Here is a 23,079-nt window from a genome sequence, read left to right as displayed (position 1 = left end):
ACTGCACTTAATTCCTTACATGTATGCCTGCACAGATTCTGTGTTGCTAGATTTATTTCTCTAAGTATTCAAAAATCATGTATTACACTTTTTTTTCTCTTTTTTTTTGGGGGGGGGGGGGCTGTTCATTGATTCCCATTCCTAAAGAGACGTTGGAAGAAAAAAACCACGAAAGGTGGCTTGAAAGTGTTTGAATTTTCTATTTAATCTCGTATTATTTATTCTTCTAAAGCACTACCAGCATGGACACGTTTCCGCTCACATTTATAAGCTAGCTGCCAAATAAGAAACCACAGCGTGAAAGAGTATTTATTTCTTTCTTTTTTCATGTTTTATTGTATGTTCTTTATTTGTCTCACAATGTTCTTCCTACCACCTTATGCAGTACTCCAGCTGGAGCCTATGAGGTATGTTTATAAATGAATAAGTAAATTCCTGAAGCTTTCAACAAACCATGAAGCATAACATTTAAATGTAGTCAGTTCCTAACACATCCCTAGAGCAGCATAGCATCAAGCTTGAAGCTGATCTCTGATGTCCCATAAATTGCAGGTTTGATAATGTGGTATCACAAACTGCTGGTTATGCATGTCAGACAGCCTAGTGCAGTGGTTGCAGGTGAGAGTGTAACCGAAAGCTGGGCATGGGCTTTGCCCTTCCGCATATGATATGAGAGAGAGCTTGAACTCTGCTATTGCTTCTCTTATAGTTGGGACCATCTCTCTTACCTTCTCCTTATTATTCTGTCAACTTGCTAATATGCACTTCTACAAGCTTAGTTATGATGTTGACTGCTGAACTTGGATGATGTGTGTTTCAATAGTTAGGTGGGACGCTCAAAACCATGCTGTACTTTGTGTGCACTTCAAATGGCCAATTTGAAATATGCGATTGTCTGACATTCTCGGGGAAACCAGGTTTTTGTTCTGAATAAGGCATAGGCTGCTTCCCGAAAGATTACCAGAAATAATACTTTCTCACCCAACAAAAGTGTTTAGGCACGCCGTGCTCAGGCTATGATCACTTATAATAATTAGATCATAATGTGCTATATCGACCGTTACACGTTAATAAAAGTGGCAGACAAAAGTCATAATGCACTTGAATTTCACTGTTAAAATGTGTGTGGCTACCTAACATTTAGCCTTAGGCCCTTGGGCGCAGACACCATTTGTGCAAAAGTGGCGTATGTCATTACCAAGCTTTTGGGATAAGTACAGACTGAATAAGCACTTGTCAAGATTTTGAGTATTACTATAACGTAAGACGCGCCCAAAGTGTGATTTTATTTTAATTTTTTCATTTAGACCATGAAGTCACTTTTCTCTTAAGCCGATGCAGATACGTCACGCTTGGCGAGTCCCATTCATTTCTCCCTTTACAGTGAATCCTGTTATTCAGTTTCATGTTGCATGGCATACAAGGCACTTTAAGCTAAACATTTCGACAGAATTACCTGTCTAGTTGGGAAAATTGTTAAAGACTGAGAGATGGACTCCAACCAAATAAGGAAATTTACTAGCCCGACGTTTCGGAACCAATTCGGCTCCTTCTTCAGGGGTATTCTTCGGAGGTGGCGGTTTGCCGCTTTTAAAAGGTCCATCGTAAGAAAGGAGAGGAAGGGAGAGAGAGCGTAAGGTGCGGGGACACTTGACAGGGCACGTGTTCTAGACAGACGAAAGAGGGGGTGGGGGGGGGCTTCGGCGTCGCTGGTCGGCTGGGTTGACCGATGCTGGGCGCCCTTTAGTCGCGGGAGTGCGTTGATGAGGGACCGGGGGGGAGGGAGGGGGACGAATTGTTTTGGTGTTGCTGACCTAGAGCGGGCGGTCCTTTCTTCCCTTCGTCGCATCTGCAAGGCCATGAACATACAAAGAAGTAAGGATGCCCTTCACGCGGTTTATATTACCCGCCGTGTTCTGAATGTGTCACGACTCCAGTAGTAGCCTCCTTCGCCAGGTTGTCTCTGTTTGAAGGATTTCTTTCAAACAGAGACATTTGTCAGCGATTCTTTTTACCTCAACAGTCATGAAAATATTGATTTACCGTGTTGACTGGCAGATTTATATCAAGCCTGATCTCTGTAGCTGACTGTAGGCGTTTTTATTACACAAAAATTAAGCTGTTTTTCAATAATACCACCTTTTCACAATACTGAAGCACCAGTTTGCAAAAATAATAGAATAAGTTTAGCTCTATTTCTTGTAAAAGCCAGCTGTTGTCTTACGCAGCAACTTGAGTGAGTTTTTTAAGCCCGGCAGGCTTAGGATGTTGGTTGAAAATTAAGTTGCTTAAAGACGTGTTGCATCAGAGAGCATGTTTCCTTTTATTTATCTATTGTAGCACTATCTGGTCTCTTATGTTCCTTTCCGTGCTATTCACAGTGCACAATTTCTAAGGAGATAAGGGACAGGCAGATGGTGGCATTCACAGCTCACACATTCTAAGGCACTAAGGGACACAGAGTGTGAAAGAGGACAGTTCTTTTTCACTGTCTGCCTGTTGATTATTCTTTTGGCATCTGTGTGCCATGAACACCATCCAAATGAACTGTAACCAACTTGCCCAAGCTTCAGCTCTTGCGCTTGGTGTTTTTCTCTACAAAATGCCCATATGGCAGTAGTAGTGTTGGTTATATTTGCGTATATGAAAAGGGGATGCTTACTTGATTGCAGAACAATTTGATTGGTTCTACACATGGTACTGAACTTACCAATGTTATTTTAAAGGTGGGATTAGGTAGGAAGCTATTGTGGTTCTTTTTAAAGTGCCCGTGTGCAGATGCTTAAAGCTTGTCTTCTGTTGACAAAAATTCGGCTCAAGCCGTAGGAGGATAGTTGTCAAAGTGTAATGAAAGCCTCCTGGTAGACATGCCGAGCTATGCTGCTGGGGACACTTATTGGTTAGCCCTATTGGGTAATGCTGCTAGGCTTATGGGTGCTTTAACATTGCAGTGCCTGCAGAATGCATGTCGTGCTATGGTATCATAACTGGCCCACCAAGTGACCACCTTCGCTTACACTATGTGGCTGTCTGGCCTAGTTTACTTAACCTGACTGCCACCTATACACAAGGAGGAGGAGGGAGGCAAAAAAGGGAACTTCAATTAATTTTCTTACATAGATGGCTCATGCATCATATTTTTCTTATAGTGCAGGATTTGTTACTCAAAGTGAAGCTTGCTATAGGGAGAATATCTACATTTTTTTCATATGTATACAGAACAAAGATTGCTTTGTTCATGGTGTCACTTTTTATATTATACTGACGTGACACTAAGCCCACTTGTATTATTGCAGGTATGGCTGGACCTGCAGAGAAAGTGTAAGCAGACTGTGCTGTGTTGCTGATCAGTGCTGATCTCCACACCTGAGTTCGTCCCACAACATCCAGGCACCAGCGTGCTTTGCTTCATCATTGACAAGGTAATATGATATGGAGAGCTTGCACCTGGATATAAGTTTTTAGCTTGAGTTTTGATAAATATGTTAAGATAGAAGACACAAGGGTTCGCCTTGGTTATAGATACACGTGTGTGTTTTTTTAAAGTGCTCTTTTTGAAATATTCCTCCTGGACCTATTTTCAGCAAATGTTTACACTCCTTAATTGCAAACTGCCATGGAGCTGGTTTATGCTTTAAACTAGCACTCTTTCACCAAGAAAAAGCCTTATTTATCACAAAATTCATAGGAAAGGCAAGCAGGTGACAGGACAGAACGCTACTAACACCATCCAATTTTACTGCTTGCACAGCAATATAAAGCAAGAGGCGAAAGGAGGAGGTTTGGGTTTGCGTTCGTTGGTTCTATGGGTTTTGGAGCCCCACACAGATTCTTTGCTAGGCAGACAAGCTTGTGGGATGTCCATCTGCAATTTGTACAGCACACTGACAGTGCAGGTGTGGCCCTCATCTTCGGAAGGAAGTGCACTGACCGCACCATTGACGGCGCAGATGACTCTCATAGAGTCAGGCAAGGCACCAGTGTTGATGTTTGTTCCCTTGCCCAAAACAGCATGTTTAGGTTCAGTGTAGTTGTAAGAAGACAAGTTAAACATAACTTCCATGGGTTTGAGTGGCCGCATTTTTCTTAGAGCACTAATTTTTTTTTTCTTGCAACTGCCTGCCCTGGTGTTTCCTTAACGTCGGCATGAAGTTGGCATGGAGTTACGCATCCGGAAACTTGTGAACAATGACCCTTTAGTTGACACTTTGCGAAGGATACATCGGCTTCCAAGCCCTTTATTTTCCGTTGGCATACTTTTACTTGTACTGTTAGCAATTTATTCTCGGCTTGCTGAATTATCTTGAGGCCCCCACACTGACACTACTGATGTCTTCAATTGAAGACTTTTCAGGATAAGACTCGTGGCTTTGCAAGTGTGGTTTAAGAAAAGGTGGCACTTAAAGGTGGCTATTCAAGACGTGAGTGAAATGAACCGGCAAGTCTTGGTTACATCTTGTGTGTAGTCCTGTTGGAGTTTAACCTTTTACGAAAAATTGTATGTCGCTAACACGATGATAGGCACTTGGGCATTCACCACAACTTCATAGTCATGTTACTTGGCTAAATGAATTTTCGTCGAAGCCTTGACAATACCTTCTACAGAACTTATGTACAAAGCATTGTTACCAAGACTTACTGGTTCGTCTCACTCGCGTCCAGAATAGAAATCTGTGCCACCTTTCCTGCAAAGAACCTTATCCTGAAAAGTCTACACTTGAAAGCATCGGTAGAGTCAGCGTGGGGCCTTGAGATAATACGGCCAGCTGGGAAGAAATTACTGTCAGCAAGAGTTCAAGAGTGCTGACATAAAATCAAGAGCTTGGAAACTCAAGCATTCTTCACAGGGTGTGAACTAGAGCAGAGCATTATTCGGGTCTTCTGGGACATCCAGCTGAATGTCAACTTCACAGCGAGACTAACGGACCACCTGTGCGGGCAGTCACAAGAAAGCTTGATCTATTATAACCAAAACAGTCTGTTTAAACCAGGAAGTTGTCTTGAGCTTGTCTTCCTACAAGCGCACTAAACCTGAAACTGCCATTCTGCGCAAAAGATTGAACTTCAACACTGGCACTTCACCCAACACTGACGAAAGTAAGCTGCATCGTGTAACGTGCCATAAGTAAGCTCTTTCTGAAGCAGGAGAAGGGCCCACGAGCTTACCTTCCATGGTGTAATCCAGGAACCTGTCTCGGCTCCAGAAAGGGAGCTCTTTTGGCTTGGCTTGGGTCAATGACCATAAAATTATCATTACCAAGCAGAATGAATTAACAGTTGCAGACTCAGAGTAATGTCTTTACCTGCTTGATGTTGTGGACAAACACAGATGAAAGGGTGCCCAATGTGACTTGTTATCCTGTCCAGGAGTCCGTGATTTCAATAAGTTTGACAATCATTTCATTGGCTAACAAACGCAAAGCATACTTGTGCTGTCATTTGAAACAAAACCATGCACTTAAAGGAAAGGTGCCAATTTCTTTAGGTGTGGTGAGCACCTGCCCTGGATATATAATTTTGGTTAAAAAGAAAGTAAGGCAGAATGGGCCACATAAAATAATGGCAATAAATTTGGCATAAGTAGATTTTTCCTCAAACAATCCGAAAGTTTCTTGTTTTAGAAAGTATTAAATTTTGTTAAACGTAGCTGCTGTCAGATGATTCTATATAAGCATTTGGCCTTATGCAATACTATTTGCCTTAAATAAAATTTTTGGGTTTTATTTGTCAAAATCCACAATATGATTGCTGAACGACATATTGTAGGGCATAGGCACAAATGCACAGATGGTACACGAAAACATGTCACAGGTGCTCCTAATAACTTTATTCGAAACACAACGGGATACTGTATATATACTCTTCCCAACGCGCAGGCGCACAACACGGGCAGACAACAGAGGGCGATTATGCGTGCTAACACAATCATTTTGAAGATCTAAAGAAAGCAAGTTCCGCGTCGTACAAAACAACAGAGGTCTGACTTACACAAGCACTACTTTTTTATGTAAAACGCTTTGAGTAGCTCGCATGCGATTTTATCTTTACTTGTGCCTGGGATCTTCACATCATGCATAAAATCTTGCACGACAAGGACAGGCTTTTTTCGCTGACAGATGCGCATTCAAGTCAGTCTATGGTCATCTTTCTACCATGCTCCCTCATTCAATCATTCATGCAGCGGCCACTTTGTCCTACATAGGACTTTCCACAAAGCAAAGGGATTTCATAAACCACACCGGGACCACATTGCCCGTAAGGTGTTACATTTTGTACTTGGCAGCTTACCTTAGATCTGCCCATTATGCGGTCACACATTCGGGTCAGCCTATTGCGAACAGAGAACACTACAGGCACTCCATGCCTGTTCGCCACTTTCTTTAAATTGTGGCTCAACTTATGCACATACGGTACAACTTGCAGTCTTTGGCAACTCTGCTCAACAGCTCTGGCCTCATTCACCAGTGTGCCCGCTTTTGTAGTGTTCTCTGTTCCCAATATGCTGGCCCAACTGTGTCCCCGCATAATGGGCAGATCTAAGGTAGGCTGCCAAGTACAACACCTCACACCTTACTGGCGATGTGCTACCAGAGGGGTTTATGAAATCCCACTGTCTTGTGGAAAGTGCTATGTAGGACAAACTGGCCGCTGCATCAATGATCGAAAGATGGAGCATGCTAACAATACGACGAAAGACTTGAATGCGTATCTTTCAGCACACTGTAAAGCCTGTCCTTGTCGTGCGAGATTTCATGATGGGAAGCTCCTGGGCAGAACTAAAGATAAAACCGCACGTGAGCTGTTGGAAGCATTTTACATAAAAGGAAAAAAGTAGTGCTTGCGAAAGTTGACCTATGTTGTTTTCATGATGTGGAACTTGCTTTCTTTAGATCTTCAAAATGATTGTGTTAGCCCTGATGATCGCCCTCTGTGCTCTGCCCGAAGTGGCTGGTGCTCCTGCGCGTTGTGAGGAGTACATATACTGTATCTCACTGTGCTTCAAATAAAGTTCCTAGTAGCGCATGTGACGTGTGTCTGTGTATCTTCTGCGTATTGGTGCCTTTGCGCTATAATATGTCGTTCAGCAAACAGTAACTTGCCTAACACCAAGTCCTTCTGCACAATATGATTATGGGGGACACTGTAGTGGGGAACTCTGGATTAACTTTGAACACCGGGGGTATGTGCCCAATGCACCTTATGGGGGTGTTGTTGCACTTTTCTGCCATCAAAATGTGGCCGTTGTGCATGGGATTTTATCCTGCGCCATTTGGCTTAGCAGTGCAATTCCAAAGCCACTACGCCACCACGATTTTTACTTTTGCTGGCAGAATAGCAGTTTCCAAGTAATTTAGCTCGACCTGTTGATGCTGCTGTCTAAAAGTAGATTTTATGCATGTTACTTATGTTGCTTCAGTACTAGTAATTATTATTACTCAAATAATGGCTTTTTTACTGTAATTAATAGCACTTGTTTCAGTGATCTGCTAATGTGACAGGTTATTCTACCACACTATAATGCACGTTTCCTTAGGAGTCATACGCATTGAAGGAAACCATTTATTTTTAATAAATTTTGCTCAGTATCACATGTTCTGAATGCTGCAGCATTCTTAACCTCTGTGAATGTCAGCCAAACTGCTTTTGCCTATGTGTTATCTTATTGCATGTGTGAAAAACAACTGTTGGCTTTTGTTTACTTTTTCAGGTGCGCGGCAAGCTCTCACTCAAGCAACACATTCCAGTGGTCTTCTGTCAACAGACTGGGTGTATTGAAGTACCATTACAAGGTCCAATAAACAACGCTTGCGAGATGTATGACATGCTCTTGCTTAAAATCGGAGGACTTCACTATTAATGTAAGCTTGAATAGGTGTGCTGAAGAACCTGTGTAAAGTGTACTTGTTTATAACAAGTACAAACCATTACCTCACCTGACATTTTTTTCACCTCAACATAACTCTTTACTGTAGATTTCTCAACAAACCATTACAGCAACACAACACTGCAGTAACGTCAGCACAAGTGTTTGTGCATGAACACTTGTATTTACAAGAATTGTATTTGCATTATTATACTGAATATGAGGTGCCTATCTTTTTCAGGGTGCATACTCTCGCAGGTCGTACAAGCTCGTCATGTACGCACTCAGCTCGTAGAAACAAACTCGTTCATAATGTACAAGAATCTTGTTCAGTGACAAGAACGCGATCTCGTACACATGTGTACGAGAAATGTACGCGATTATTGCTGCGTAGACTATACGAGGTTCTCGTAGACTGAACGAGTTCTCGCAGACTGAACGAGTTTCTCGCACAGTCTACGGAGCAATAATCGCGTACAACTATTTCTCGTACATTCTCGTTCACATTTTTTTCAATAGGGAAGTGCCTAGATATTGCCAGTTATATCCTGCAAATGTGTACAAGAAATGATCATCACAGCACTACATGTAAATTTTACGCGTGTTTATGATCGGTACAATTAATACAGAGGTCAGCTTATGCTGGCCCAGTGACTTCGCCAGCAGCTTGTCTTTACCGCTGTTCATTTAGAAGGCCACTATCTCCTCCCACAGCTCGTTTTTTCGAGCAGCCCTCATACGTGGCGAGAACTTAGTAGAAGCAGGTATGGATGCGGCTCGATAAAGTGAAACAGAATAGCGGCCTGTTCCTATGACACACGTGGGCCTTTCGCCGACATTCTGAAGCCTTTCTTTTTACATACCGCAACACAGTAAGGCAAACATTTTGTCTGAACTTATTTCCTGCATAAAATGTTCACTTCGATTTGATTACATTATGTTTTTTATCCTTTTTATTCCGTTAATGTAAAAAAGGTTGAAGTCGCTACTCACATTTACCGTTGTAGCAGCTTCTTTCTCGGAGCGGAGTAGTCAGTGCAGGGGCGCCTGTCCGAGGAAGGATTACCGTCGCTGCGATCGCTTTGACAAACTATTGTTTTGTCGTGGCGGTGCCCTACTGAAAGGTGCGCGATGCCTTGACAGTTCTCGATGCACTGTGTTCCAAATTTTGTTCTCCAGGGCCGGTATAACGTAAAATGATTCCAAACTCCTGACGTCAAATTTACGTAACCACCGACGCAAGTATCGGGCGGTAACCCGCAGCGTTGTCTGAACAACCCAATCAAACACTCTCCTCGTTTATAGGAGGTCACCTTTGTTCGTTTCAAAACCAATAACAATGTCTACACTCAGCGGTTCTTCTTATCTAATTGGCCGACAAGAGGCGAGGAGCACGTTCTAGTGGAGAGGGTTTCGATGGGGCCGAGCCAGCACAGTGAAAATAGGTTACCGCACGAAGAGGGTGGTGCCGGGTTCTCAGATTGGTCCGTTTCGCCTTAATTAGCTTGCGGTGGCTGGTTGAAAATCGCGGCGGCGCGCGACGGAAGGATAATAATGCCGCTAAAACGGATCCTCAGCAAGGAAGAGTTGGCAGAGCGATGTCGTATGCATGCCGAAAGGGCTCGATAATGTTTTGCTGTCACGCAAAAAGGTTTATCATGCGCAAATAAATATATTCTCACCGGCAGGTGCGAGTAGTGAGGGCCTGAGCGATCGGCGGGCAGCCATCTTCTATTCCTTTTGGAACGGGGCAGTTTGCGGTATTCAGAAAAAGTTTCAGTTTTCTTCGGCATATTAATGCATTTTTTAGCGTTCACGTCACTTTGACGTGGTGAGTTTTCGCGGTTTTGTGAGGTCGCGTGACAGACAGGCGAAGTGTGCGTAGCCAGAAAACATTGGACCAATGGCAGAGGGCTAATGGTGAAGAGGCATCGAATCCGGAATGATTATTCTTCTTTTGTGTGGTTTAATCATGCATAATCAGTGTGTACACGTTATATCACATGGGGATCCATCGCGCTTTTCGTGACGTCGCGTGACAGACAGGCGAAGTTGGGAGCGGCCCGAAAATGTTTTGACCAATCGTGGAGGCTGATTGTAGCAAATGGAATGAAAACTGTTTCGAATCATTTTACCTTACAGCGCCCCAGTGTTGTGAATAATTCTTATTGGCTCTTCCTAAGAAAAAAAGGAAAGATCACGCGTCATTCAATACATAGAACGGAAACCACACAACAATGCAAGCACTACACGAGAATATTTACTAAACTCTTTCTTCTGTCTCACGTTTCCCGGAAGCAGTGTCTGAATTTCTTCTAATACGAAAGTACACCGTCGTGGGCCCCAATCACTTTCGGAACATTGCGGACTAGCGTAAACGCTCGGTGATGTGACAGTCAGCTGCTCGGCTTCTACAGAGGCTGCCATTTTGCGTGCGCTCAACGGCATGGATTGGATGTAGATTCGACAAGTATGTGGCTACAGCTTCAAAAATAGGAGCACTTGCGTTTGATGTTCTTTATGCAACGACCGCTTTCACGTTGTAAGGTTATAAAACAGCTTTGCTATACGAAGAATGGACGTGCGCTTTTTTTAAATGTCTTCACAAAACAACTTTGCTATACAGCCCCAGAAAAAGAGAAGAGAACACGAATGAAGCATCCGCCCAACGGCGGGAGCTTTGATTCGACTATTCAAAAAACGTCGTGCATACGTATACACCATTTCCAAAAGCTGTGACGTCGCGCGAAAAGGCATTGTGACATTGAAAGTCATTGTACAAAATAGCACCCCTGGACTCCGCTTTCCTCCTCACCCTTTCGCCATACTCTCCTCCTTCACTTTGCTCCTCACGCTTCCACGGCACCCCCCTCTTTTGCTTTCCGCCTCGTGCGCTCTTTGCTCTCGCCATCTTTCATTCGCGCTCCGATTTCGCTGTTTCATCCTTCGCTGTATACGTTCGCTCGGTTACGAGGGTCAACACCTCTGCTCGCAGCAGGAACGGTCCCCTAAGAGCTGCGCTCTAAAAATCGAGGTTGTCAAGCAATGTGATGCATAGGCCAGATAACCGGTGGACCATCAGAGTTGCAGAATGAGTGCCAAGAAAAGCGAAGCGCACTTGAGGACGGCAGAAAAGGACGTTGGGTGATGAAATTTTCCACTTTGTAGGCGTAAGCTTCGTGCTATAAAAATACGCCAGCACTATTCTCTGTGGGCTAAAAAAGCTCAGTCTCAGTTTAGTAGATGTGAGCCGTGAATAATGAAAGATCCGCAGCGAAGAGCACTGGTTCATGTCGAGCACTGTCGCACGCACTGCGTTCGCGATCCCGCTTGCGCTTCGGCTGTCCTCCTCTGCTTCATTACAATTGCGCGTGCGGAAGAAGCATCATACATCGTGGCTATCTCAGAGGTGGGCACAGGCGGGTCGAAGTAGGACTTCAGGCGGTCTACGTGACCGAAATCACGTTCATGGCGGCGGAAATTGTCAGGCCGCGTAAGAGGCTCAATAACATAGTGAACAGGAGATGTGTGTTCGACCACGCGGTAGGCCCCGTCATACTTAGGGAGCAGTTTGGAAGACAGACTATGAGCGTGGGGTGGTACGTACAACCATATGGGTGTTTCGGAAAGGAAAGTAGCGGGGGGAGGGTGGTCGCCCCATACTTGTTTCTGGACCTGCTAGTCAGTCGTTGTGAAACGCCTGGCCAGTTGATTACATTGTTTGGCATATCGGCTCCTTCAAGTATGGGTGCATACTCGGAGGCCTCCGGGTTGTAGGGCAGTAAGGTGTGTATGGTGTCAAGGATGGAAGACTGGAGGAAAAACATTCAGCACGTGATTGACCCGGAGGAAAAGTTTAGATTTGACATGTTTGGGAGTGGCCACATCGGACACATCGTCATACAACTGGGTGAAGATGACGCTGAAAAAAACGACTCGAACTGCGAGCTGCCAGGCATTGGGCCACTCGTCGAAGCATAACGGCTCTTTATTATATACAGAACAGCCCTTATAAGACCTAGCAAATTTTTCCTGGTGGGGACGCTAGCCTAGCATACACCCCGCGACCTCTCAAGTAAGTAGGCAGTTCACTTATGACATAATTTTTAATGCAAGCTCAATTCTGAAAATGCAACGTCCTGCACACATCGCGCTCAATTTAGGTACTGGCATGAAAACATGATTAAATGCTGGAAAAACCGAATGTAAACACAGTTATTAACTCTGAATACCTTTGTGGGGCAGCCAACGTGGAGCTTGGCAGGCCCTATGGTGAAATAGCATTAGCCAAAGCAAAATTAACAGTCCCTGTTGGCAGCCTGCATGCCAAAACAAATTCATGTGGTTGCAATGGTTACCTTGGTTATATGGCTCAGGTAAACAATGCGAATACGAGAACAAATATAAAACATCGTTTGCTTAGTGAACCCCAAAATTCTCATTCGGACAGCCATTGTCGAGTTGACGGGCCCTATGGTGGAGTAGCAGCAGCCGAGGCGATAATGATTGCAACTGTTGGCAGCCTGCACAGAGTGTGTTTTCGAAACGAAAACATACTCTGTCGAAGCAAAAACAAAAGGAGTCATGTTGGAGCAGTGATCAAGCTTTGCATGGCCTTAAAGGCCAATGAATGCAGCCAAGCGATAACAAATACACACCATCGGCTCTGTTTACTCCACAGCACACTCAGTGTTAATTTTATTGAGCCGCTTAAACAAATAATAGCAATGGAAGTACAATCTCATGTCACTAATGCTAGTTTTCGTTTAGTTGTGCTGCCCCTATTGTTATATACAACCTGTTGAAATGAATAAGCTAATGGGAGAAGGCCTACAATATTCATTCAAGAAGCCACCGTCGAGCTTGACGGGCCGCATGGTGAAATAGTAGTCGAAGCACGCTTTAAAAAGCATTGTTAGCACTCTGCACTTCAAAGTGCAGCCATGTCGTAGCGATTGTTTAAGTTGTTTGTCTGACTCGGACAAATAACGCGAATGCAAGCAGAATTATTAAGCTGGAATAACTTTGCGAGGCCCAAATTCCACATTTAGGAAACAACCATCAAACTAAGTAAGCATCTTCCAGAAATGTTACTGGAAGACAAGTACTCAGGCAATCACAATATAATTCCACGTAAACTCTCTAGAAGCGCAGAAACCTCGCCAAGCTACTACGATAGTAGCTTTCTATACTTTTGCTAGCATTGTTTGTCATTTTTTGTACCAAAAATGATGAGTAACCTTGAACGCGTTTTATTGAGACATTCTGTTCATTGCACAAGCAGTAGCCAAAGCGACGGCCAGATTCAGACAATCAAATTGACGAAGTAAAATATGGTTAAAGTTGCAAAAGTTCTCAGTGCACTCTCCATTGCTGCGAAACTAAGAAAACTCAAATTTAAAATGAAATAGGTGAAATATTAAATATACGGAAACACGCACACACATTTACACTTTCTTGCACCGTCGCCCTAGCACTATCTTAGGAATTTTAGTGGCAGCATATCACGAGAATCGTAAAGTAGCGCAGAGCTGTGTTGTGGCAAAGGAAGTCGAGCGCTTGCAGCACAACCTATACGTATTGTCTCACTGAAGGCATCCTACACTGGCACGTGCAGTGAGAAAAGAGTATTAAGCCACACAGGGCAGCGAATTCAAGCCAAGCTCCTTTGTAAAAGCACCAGCTCAACGGTCATAATTTCATAGGTATTGGTACCGGCCCTGACATTAAGGACACAAACACTGAGACCGCACATCTCACCCTTACTAATTGAATAGCATTCGGTCAAGCAGCGTATGCTAATCACTGATGGTTAGTATTGCCGGACAGCAATCAATAGACGGTGCTACACAACGCTCGAACAACGCCGATTGCCGTTCGGCTATCTTACAACACTGCTAGAACTACTGTTTGCGCGCTGAGCAGGCAGCAACGATTCTTTGCATTGGAGGTTGATTAAACTTCAACTTTCGCAAATATTTTCTGTTGAGAGACTCGCACGTTTGTTTCAACCAAGTACGCTTTTCTAACGGAAAACATCCTACAAAAAACACATGACACAGTGCACGACAACACCCGTCACTGGCAGTACGTACCAAATTTTGGTAAACGTTCCTCGTCGTAACTTCCCTTTGGAACAAAATAAAACACCGTGGAATTAAACACGCAGAATTTGGAACAAATGAAAACACCATGGAACAAACACGCACGCGGTTTGTTTGCAGCAGTATGTCGACGTGGGAACTTCTGTTTTCCGACGAAGCGTAGCGCACCGTCAACGATTTTTGCGGCAGCCATTCTTCGCCAGATGACGACTCAGAACAAACGCAACGCAGCACAAATGGTGCATCGTAAACTCGCAATAATATTTCAGGCACGATAGGCCACCGCAAACAGTTTGAGAATTCACTCTGACGAGGGGTTGACGCACACAGCTGACGCGATTCGGCCCACTTCGAAGCCCGGGCGGCCATGTTATCCATCGGCGGGGTCACCGACCGTCCGGCTCATGACATCAGTCTAGAGTGCGCGCCAACTGGTGGAGGCTGGTGCGCATCCGCCTCTGACAGGCGAATGCCGTTCTCCTCTCAAACTGTGCCCAACTACAGAAACACCGTTAAAGTACCTCAAGGGATCAAAAGTCATCCAGAGACCGCCCTTACAGCGTGCATCATGATCCGATTGTGGTTTTAGAATGTCAGCCCCATAATTCAACTTACGTTTAACACTCCTGCCATGATGCGATGTGCTGTGTGAAGCAATCGCAATTCTTAGCTTCTTGGAGGTTATGAACAATGGCGCACAGGAACGCCTCAAGCAAACACACCTCGCTGTGTGTTCCGTGTACTAGGCACAAAAAGAGCAGTGGTGCCCGCGAGGTAACGGTTAACATGAACTCACTACTATCGTATTGGAATAAACGCTGAAGACGTTAAATATTCACCATCAGCATCACCGCTAATTATCAAGTCAAAGCAAACCGCACAGAAAACTTCGTTTACATCGATTCCCATAGTGCCTGGGATCCGCATATCTTTCTTTTCTTTGTAAAAGTTGGTTTACCTCTTCATTCGATTTTTCCGCTCCTGCTGCCGCTGCTGCTGTCGCTGTCCTTCACGCCGCGTGGAGGGGTGGTTCAGAGCATGTAGATACATGACACGATCACGGGAGAGAGAAAAGACGACGAAAGAAAGACACAAGAGCTTTCCATCAGTCTCAAGGGGGAAAAAACATGAATTTCTTCGAATTCTTGGAAGATGGCGCTCGCTATGTCAATTATCAGGTTTCAGTGATGAAAAATTGTGCTTGCGTTATGAAAATGTACAAGAAATTTTATAATTATTTTATTTATAAGATGAATCAAAAAGGTAAATCAAGTAATCCGTGCAGTCACGCAGAAATGAAGTAACAGTGTAAGTTGTAACGCTAGCAGCACAGCTTCCAGCTTGAATTCCTATACACAGATTACCACAAAGTTTATAATGCTCCTTTCGAAATTACAGCTAGCATACCAGTTTATGGCTTGTTCAGCCGCAAAAGCTATCCCAGAGCCGTTTACCCTCCCCCAACGCAATCTACCCCTCATCTTCGCTCATTTTTTGTGAAGACCGCACAGGGTTGGAACCATCTACCTAAAATTATCGTGCACCACTCCAATCCACATCAAGTCAAGGCAACAATGTAATCACTCTTTCGCTGTAATTAAACCCATCCCTCGTGTAATACTCGAAATGGGGCCTTTGAGGTATAATAGATTAAATGAAATGAAAGAGGATATAAGCAAGTGTGTAGTCTGCTCTACATACAAAACATGTGTCAACAACAACGCAATGCCAACTTTCACAAGGAACCCGATTCGAATTGTTATAAAGGTGGGTGCGGGACCTCCCTTACTGAATTTAACAATGTCAGAACACAGTGCCACTTTACGACACCGACGTACAAGGTTTGTGGAAATATGTTTTTTTTTTCATATAGAGTTTACGAAGCACCATCACTGCATTCACTAGCCTTCATGTCATTTACAGCAAAGCACATCAACACGCCGCCACCTTGTTTTGCATTCAAAGTACTATCAATAAGTGCAACATTGTAGGTTTTTCTTGAAAATTAGACCGGACAATTTACTAGTTTCTTCACAACCTAACCTTACAAGTCATTACCTTCAATAAATATCACGGAATGCTCATCACTAGGTCGTCACCTGGTCATTTCAAAGTAATGCATTGTGTAATAATCAGTACCACTAATAGTTCACGTTCACGTTTTTGAAAATTTCATCCCTCCCTCCCCCCCGCCCTAATAATTATTGAAGCTCCTTCTGTATAAAACGATGGTTCGAAGGATAGTGGCGTACATCGTATCTGTCTGATATGCTAACTGAAAACATGGTTAATGTTGTTATCTAAATAACCGGCCGCCAGCATCCGATGAAACACTACTTTCAACGAAATCCTATCGCCACTTGCAACGATTGTGTTAACTCCAGATAATGTAGTACAACTGGTAAAATCACCCCTACGTGAGGGAAGCTTAAGGAAAAGAGAAAGAAGATGAAGGTGGGCGTACATCACGAAAAAAGAAAAGAAATATATTTTCAACATATTTAAAAGCTGGTCCTTCCTGCAGTCTCACAGGAAAGGTGAAGCTTATTGGTCTTAGAATCCCGCGCGTGGCAGTGCACCATCAGCGATGGAGCTTTTGTGAGAGGATCAAGACGTCCAGGCAGTGGCTGGTTGGTCCGCGGGCCCAATCACCAGCCTTCGTGCAGGCTGTTCTTTCCCCCTTGGTTATTGACATCTCACTATTTCGGCCAGCAATTTCGTAAGGAAAGGGCTACTCCAGGTTTTTTTTGCGTGGCGCAACGTTCTGTGTGTGTGCTTCTTACTCTTTACCAACTCTCGCTATCGCCATTCTTGAGAATGAAAGTGCTTAATCCAGCTCGTAAATGGGATATGTTGCCCCCACAAAAGGGCTGTAGGACAATGATCGTGATGCCAGTCGCAGACAAGCCGTGGACGTTTCCTGTATGTGGAGTCCCCACCCTGAGAACGCAAGCGCTCGGACTATCTCATCGTTGGGCCATCTATAAACCTCAACTGGAGTAGAGAACAACAATAATCATGTCGGCAATTGCAGAATCGCCGCAAGCTTTTCTGTAAGACGAATGTTAGCCTTGTTAACGGAAGTGGTGGGACATTCTCGCCGTTGGGTCAATTGTGGCGCACAAGAAGCTCGTGGGAAAAAAGATTATATTGACACTAGCAGCCTCGCCCCATTATGCAGACTCGCTACAATTGGGAGCGGAAGCACTCTAGCTGTCTCACGGTCCAAGGAAAATAACTTCTTTGCGCAGAGAAACCTTATCACGCAGGTGTTTAAGGAAGCAATCTCGTGCTTTTGCCAAGCCAAGCCTGTTGTGCTCGAGGCCTAGCACGACTCTAAAGCAGCATCATAGCAGCTCAAAAGAGACTCGGATGCATTGAGACCTTGTTTCTCTGCTCAGCATGTTCCCAGGCGTGCCACTTGACTTCGTCATTGATTAATACTTCCAGTAAGTGAATCACATCAATATCTAGGCACAGAAAATAGAAAGCACTCAACTAACAATGAGAATTACCAGGTTTACCCACTTCCCGTAACAATGTTACCTTCTTTACAATCGTACTCAAAATCTTTCTTCGATATTCGGAGACCCAAACAAAAGAAAGAAACGAAAAACACGCTTTATTGCTATCGTAACATGAATCCGAACAAGATGGCGTGCGTATTCTTTTCAGAGAAAGCCTCTTCTGGAAAGAAATTCAAATTGCATTGTGCAATTTCAAACAGAAAGCAGTGAATAATCATAGCATAACATCAGGTAAACACCTAACATGTGAGCCTAAAAACCACATGTAGCATCATTTCATGTATTACACGAAAACTACGACTGATGTCATTTACATTGGCATTATCGCGTCCTTTCCCACTCCTGATAAATAAGGCAGCCTTCTGCTCGCGGTGGCAGCAGCGTAGCATTCTGCCGCATTCTCTGGGTCAAATTCAACTTGGAAGTGAACTGATATTTGTAAATTTCTATCAAGAGTAAGCTACCAGCGTCATGAAATTGCTGCTATGTTATCGTCCGCACAATCCAAGGGCCAGGAACATTTCCATTTCTCAGAACGCTCCGCGTTCCCTATCAAATCAAATAGCTCACAGCGCAGGTGGCTCTCGCTAAAGCGCACTTATAAAAAAAGGAAAGGAAAAAAAAAACGCCTGTTTCAATGTTAAACAAACTTTCATTTGAAAAAAAAATAAAAGGAAAGGAACACTTTCTAGACCAATTGTCTTCCGTTTCACGCGGCAAATCTTTTATCAAAATGTTCATTTGGTTAAATGTAACTGTAACCTTTAGAGCCAAACATAATAACCACTTGAGAAATAGAGTTTGATTCGCTCTACAGTGGCGTCGCCAAAATGCATATCAACCACAATTTAGAGCGCGTTAGTAAAAATGTCTTTTAGCGCCAATTATCCTATTGAGTTGACAATAGAAATCGGTTCTGTGCTACAAACGTCTTCCTAAAATGATTATCTGCACAAATCACTGTAACCTATCATTATATTGGGACAAATCACACTGCGCTCCTAAGCGCCTGGTCCACACCACTGCTAAACTGTCAGCCCTACTCGAGACATGTGACATACACATTTCTAATGACGTCTTGAATGCTAGCACACAAAAAAGGGAATCAATTTTTCTTGAATGTAAATGTATGTAAACTGGCCGCTTCCATATACCATTAACCCATTCACTTAACTCGCCGCCGATATACGGCCGCGCTCCGAAAGGCCACCTACACCTGCTTCCTGCCGCCTCCTGCCAGTTGGCGTTTCGGCCGCATTCATTCCACTCTATGAAGGGCAAACCAGGGACGCTGGAGGAACAACATCCGTTCTCCCTCCGTGAAATCCGCTAAGCGATTAATAAAACAATACACAGGAGCATGACAAACATTGTATTGAGGTTTATCGATACTTATAATGCTCTCTTTTTCATCAATTATTGTACAACTGAAGCCTTTAGAATCTTCGTTACCCTTTGCGTTGTTTCTTGTGTTTGTAGCATGATCGGGAACTTTTTATAACCTGAATATTTTTACGTAGGAAGACGCATACGAAAAGCTATGTACAATTATATTTACAAGCAAATACGAGCCACTTGGCCAGGAGACATCAGCCCGCGCTAGCGTCAAATCGTCGTCGTCGTCTTCATACTGCTCGCCTCTTCGTCATCGCAAATACTGTTCAGTAGCACTACCCCCGGCGGCAAAAGCGCCGTCCCGGAGCGACTAAAGGCTGGACTCGGAAGCAGTGTAGTAGGCCTTGAGCCTACTGACGTGCACGACATCACTAGATGCTAGGTTGAACTGACCGGAGCAATTTCGAACGTCACAAGCGTCACCTGGTGCAGCACGCTGTAGGGCCCTGTGTATCGCGAAAGGAGCTTCTCTGAAAGTCCGACATGACGAGAGGACGACTACAGGTGTCCGAGCGCACCATGCGGAAACTGTACGTCACAGTAGCGGGCGTTGTGCAGACGCTGCTGAGTGGTTTGCGAGGCCGTCAGCCGAGTACGGGCAAGCTGGCGTTCATGGTCGGCGAGGGCGATGGCGTCGCGCGCATACTCGCTTGTTGACATCGCAGCAGGAGGAAGTGCTGTATCAAGGGGCAAGGTCGGTTCGCAACCGTACAGTAGATAAAATGGAGAAAATCCGGCGGTGTCATGCCGGTAAGAATTATACGCAAATGTGACGTATAAGGGCAATGTCCCAGTCGTGGTGGTCATTCGAAACGTACATGGACAGCATATAGGTAAGGGTATGGTTTAACCGCCCCGTCAGGCCATTGGTTTGAAGATGGTATGAGGTAGTCAGCTTGTGTTGAGTAGAGCAGGAACGCACAATGTCGGCGATAACTTTCGACAGGAAAGTAGGACCACGGTTCGTAAGCAGCTCTCGCGGGGCGCCATGAATCAAGATAATGTCGCGCAACTTGTAGGGAGCGCCCGCGTGATTGCGTACCGGGTGGCGTAATCAGTTACGACGGCTACCCATTTGTTCCCAGAAGATGACGTGGGAAACAGGCCGATGAGGTCTAATCCAACACGAAACAGCGGTTGCAGACAGACGGTGATCGGCTGGAGATGACCGGCAGGTAGCATATGAGGTGTTTTCCGATGCTGGCAGGGATCACAGGCAGCAACATAGCGTCGGACGGAGCGAGTGAGGTCAGGCCAATAGAAGGGGCGGCGGATGCGGTCGTACGTGCGGGTTACACCAAGATGTCCTGCAGTGGGTGCGTCATGCATCTCAAAGAGCGCAGTCCGTCGTGGATGTTTTGGCACGACAAGATCAGAACCGTCAGGGAGGGAGTTCCTTCGGTACAGAATGCCGCCCTGGAGGACATATCGGCGAACGGAGGCGTCGGTAGGTGTAGAGCTTAGACGCTGGATGAGTGCTCACAGCGATAGGTCCCGGCACGACTCATCGGCGATGTTAGCGAAGGCAGACACAGAGAAAATACCGATGGCGGTACTAATGTCGGTGTCGTCAGGCTCGTCTACCGGGAAGCGAGACAGGCAGTCAGCGTCCTTGTGTAGTCGACCAGATTTTTAGGTGACAGAGTACGAATATTCTTGGAGGCGTAAGGCCCAGCGACCAAGTCTTTCTGTGGGATCTTTCAGTGAGCATAACCAGCAAAGCGCGTGGTGGTCTGTGACAACAAAAAAAGGCATCGGCCATATAAGTATGGGCGGAACTTCGCAATCCCCCAAACTAGGGACAGACACTCACGCTCGGTGATGGAATAGTTGCGCTCTGAGGGTTTTTTTATTTTATTTACACGATACTGCAGACCTCGTTGGTCCAAGCAGGATGGGCAAAAATAAAACAGAATATTCGGAACGCCAAGAAACAATACTGCAGTCAATAAAATACAGGGTTATTCACTAACAGCAGACAGGCACAATAAGGAAAACATGAATAGGACACAATTTATACTATGTTGGCAATGGAATTCACAAAACTTTCACTTTGAAACACATCTTCTGGTAATGAATTCCATTCCGTGATTGTTCGCGGGAAATATGAATATTTATATTGGTTTGTCCGAGCAAAGTAAGGGGCTAAGGTGAAATTATGTTCTTGATGGGTTTTCCGTGTAACTGAGCGCGTGACGAAAGGGTCTGGAGAAATTCCAAATTTCCTATGAAGAAGAGAATGAAGAAAGCTTAATCGAGAAATTTTTCGTCTTATGTGGAGGGGCAGAATTTGGTTAGCTAGCATTAGAGCAGATGGAGAGTCAGTACTTCGAAATTTGTTGTAGATCCGATTTGTTGTAATCTTCCGATTACAGAGGCCATATGCCATCGTCGCGCCTATTTCTCGACTTCACCGATAGGCGGCGCTGACATATCTCGAAGGCTACATGAAAAGCGTGGACACAGAATGGAGGAAGAGGTCAAGGAATTTGGCAACCAAGTACAGGATAATCGAATCTGCAAATAGACAACCAGGAGTCATCCGAAAGAAAGTAAGAGAAATAGAGACCGTGAATTGGACGCAAAGAATGGAAACAAAAAGGACAATGGAGATTTACAAGAATGAGAAGAAATAAATTAGAAGGGAAAATCTGTACGATAACACAAAGGGCAGTGCCTTGCTATTTGAGGCTCGAGCCGGTTGCCTAAGGACGAAAACATATCGGAACAAATATTCGGAACTAGATGAGACATGCGCATGCTGCAGTAAAGATCCAGAAACCACTCAGCACATCCTGATGGAATGCGATGGGATCCACCCAGCGAGAACCGTAGGTAACGTGCAACTCCCACAAGCGCTTGGTTTCAAAGTGGAAGGAAACATAAACAGATCAGCCGTAGAGATCAGCAAGAGACGATTGGAGTACTGGTGGAAAAAAAGCAGGGAAAAGATGGATACGACCTGATCTCTTAAAATCATAGGCAGTGGCACAATGTAAATTTTTGAAAAAGAAAAATAATAATGAGAGGTATAACCAAATGCTAGATAAAAAACATGTATAGTATACCTGATTAAATCAAGAAAGGCTAGGTGACTATTTGTCGCCGCCCCGTTTCAAAGGGGATGCCAATAAATCATCATCATCATCTTCATCGGCTGCCCTCGTTAGGCTTCGTGTCGTTTGAAACGAGAACCGATCTCGAAAACTCCGCAAGGTTATCCATAATACCCTGTCGTCGAAGCGGCCTGAGACTAAGCGAAAGCCGTTTACGCAGTCATTTGCTACGAACGAAGCGAATTCTACAAAAGCCACGCCAAATTCAATTCGAAGCGGGCAGCGGGGACCGCCACCGTGTTTTACGTAAGCTACGCAAACCCCTCAAAGACGGTAACGCTAAATCTGAGAAATAGCGTGCGTACGCTATACGCTATAGGCCGTATAGCGTTCTGCGCATGCGCAGTGACGACCCGCTATTTTATAGCGTACGCAATGGTATAGCGTACGCTAAACTAAAACTGTCTATTAACGCGCAGAACCCACTGAAATGAGTTCTGACGTGGTTACTATGTGAAATAAACACTAAAGGATGCTGGTAGAAGTCATAGTCTTGAGCATGACTCAGCAAATATGACAATGACTCAGCGAGATTACATTAACACTCAAAAACTACTGAAATGAGTTCGGACGTGGGTACTAAGTGAAGGAAAAAGCTGAAGGTTGGTGGCTTTCGCATTAAGGTCTCTTAGGCCTAGCTAAAGGGATTCCTGAGGAACTCATGACATGAATGTTATGACATGCGTGTCATGTTGGTCATGAAGCAGCCGCCTACGTCTTTGTGCTCTCATGGTGGTTTTGTTACCTTGGTAAGCTCTCCGCACAGTGCTTCGCATAACGTCGATTCCCACAGTGCGTGGGATCTGCCGGCTTTTTCTCTACCTCCGCACAGTAATTTTGAACAGTTTCTCTTGTAATCTGATGCATGTGAATACGTGCAATACTGGTTCCTCTCAGTAAACAGGGTTGAAATTTTCTAAATCAAATGGTAAAGTAATCTCATTGCACTTGGTGACCGGATCTAAGAAGGGTTACGGTGGCGATTTCACGAAAAAAAAGTAAACAGATTAGTACATTGTTGGCCGTACGTGCCAAAAACGCGATATGATTACTGGGCATGCCGTAGTCGTGGT

Source organism: Dermacentor silvarum, chromosome 9, assembly GCF_013339745.2.
Source record: "Dermacentor silvarum isolate Dsil-2018 chromosome 9, BIME_Dsil_1.4, whole genome shotgun sequence".
Taxonomy (NCBI): Eukaryota; Metazoa; Arthropoda; class Arachnida; order Ixodida; family Ixodidae; genus Dermacentor; species Dermacentor silvarum.
This window is presented reverse-complemented; position numbering follows the sequence as displayed.